Here is a 2,352-nt window from a genome sequence, read left to right on the forward strand (position 1 = left end):
AGTGAAAGGGCAGTGCTGGCACAAGAACAAGTGCCTATAAATTTGCCAGGAATAATTTGAGCTGAAAATGAGAAGGTCCTGACTGTCCAAGAAGTGCATTTCTGGGATTGACTTCCAGGAGGTTTTATTGGGAAAAAATTGCCAACTTGTTGTAACGCAGAGGTGAGGCGGTTCTTTACAGACAGCATAGCTACCCCAGACAGCATAGGATGAGGCCAGATGGTACAGAACATCCCTTTCGGTACCATTTTCCATCATCCTCACATGCCTATCTCATTCAACAACCTCAGGTTTTGCACCAGTGGTGTTCAATTACCTCTGAGCTGTCAAAGCTATCAGGTTTTCCTTGTTTTGCTGAACCACAGCTGAGGCTTGGTACTGTCCCCTGGCTGCTTTCCGTCCCATTTTGTTGTGGAAATTGGTGAGGACAATCTCAAGCCTGTTTCTGACGGACACATGCCATGTGAGTCAGACTATCCACCACGTCTTCTATAGGGGAGTGAGCCAAAGGCTCTAAGCTGCTTGTTGCACTGAGATCAGCTCTGCTCCTGCCCAGGGTGGAGGGACATCACTTATTATCCTACTGTTGCTGTCAATGCACACAGAGACCTCACTCCTGCAGTGCAAGGGGCTACACAAGCACATCATAGATGACTCTCTGTGTTGAAGAGCTAGACATGAAGCTTGGGACAAAGGCATGGAGAAGGGTGGTAGACTCTGATTTGCAAGTGCCGGGTAGATGATGAGCAGCAGCTCAGGGCAGCTTGCTTGCCAACTGCCCTGCACTTCACACAGCACTCGTTCTTGTAAAGTCATCTGAAATCCTGAAGAAGACCAGCCCAGGAGCAAAGACTAAGGTGAACAGGTATGGCAGAGGATCAGGTGGTAGGGGCTGGGTGAGGTTAGGCACATGGCATTGGAGTCCTCCCTTGAGACTATTGCAGTGGTGCTATCGGTATAACTGAAAGCGGGGAGCCTCAGCCTCAGCCTGGCGGAGGTTTGCTAGATGGCTCTTAAGATCAGTATGCTGTGGCCACCCCTGAGGTACAAGGAAGTTTTTCCTTCTTCTGCCTGTAACAGGAGACTCTGGCAACCAACAGACGATCTTGGAAAGTTTCTAGACGCAAACCATTAGATAAGGAAACATTTTAAGTATGTTTCTTCGCTTTCAGACCTTAATATATCAGCACTGACCTTTGTTTTCTGTAACCTTCTTCTCCTTGGCACATCACGGCCATCAAGTTGCAATACTGTTAGGGTGGTTGTTCTTTTCATGTAGCACTGTAAATTTACGCAGCAATTTGTCACTGCAGATAAAACATCTTTGCTGTCCCAGGCGGCATGCAAGCTAAGACAGGCATGGCATGCAAATTCATCTGAAAGTTAAGAGTTCAAGCGCGGAGGAGTGTGGAGGAGAGGAAGGAAGGAGGGAGTGCTTCAGGAGGACGGTTTTGCTGGGGACTGCCAAGGAAGAGGAACAGTGCTTGCACAGGGGAGTGCAAGGAGAGCTGTCCAGGCCCAAGAAACGCAGCACAGAAGAGCGAAAGCAGGAGCAAGGGATGCAGGGTAGGGTATGGAGAAAGCCTAGAGAAATGCAGGGGAAGGAGGTCAGAGGAAGAAGTTGCAGAGAGCTAACAGCACTGCATGTGCACTGCAGGGCTCTGAAAGGAGGAGAAGGAGCCCAAGGACATTGTCGATAACACGGAAGGGCTGCTCCAGCCCACCCCAGAGCCTCCCCTTCATTGTGGGGCAAATGATCATATACGCACCCAGATCTACAAAGCATTTGGAGATGCTCCAAGGTGAAAGGCACCTATGAAAGGACTTGTTATTGTTGACATTAAGAAGCTCTGGAAGTCTTCACTCAAAAATGCACCTGGGTTTTTTCTCTTCACAACACACATGTTATTCAACTGCAAATCTGCATGGGAGATTCTTAAGTGTGTATCTTTGTATTTAATTTGGCCAGTCAGTTTGGGTCTGCAGCAGCAGAGCCCTTCCTGCATGTTTGGACAGTACACACATAAAGCCCTTACTCTTTAGCGCAGCAACTGAATGTATATGTTTAGTTCAATTTAATATTCCAAGCGCCAAGCAAACCCTCAACAAATGCTGTCTTCAAAAATTGGCCACACATCCACACCAGTCAAACTTTCCATGGAGTCAGAACCTCAGAAATCCCTCACCAAGAAGGAAACATTGGCCTGGTCTGAATTCATTTAAGGAGAGGAGGGAAGAAAGAAAACACATTCATCAAGTTTTGTCTAGTCTAACGATACTGGCCTAAAACTCAGCCTTCTACTTTTGCTAGATTTTATACCCTTGCTGACCAGCTACACCTTACTCCAAAGC

This window comes from Falco rusticolus, chromosome 2 (assembly GCF_015220075.1).
Source record: "Falco rusticolus isolate bFalRus1 chromosome 2, bFalRus1.pri, whole genome shotgun sequence".
Taxonomy (NCBI): Eukaryota; Metazoa; Chordata; class Aves; order Falconiformes; family Falconidae; genus Falco; species Falco rusticolus.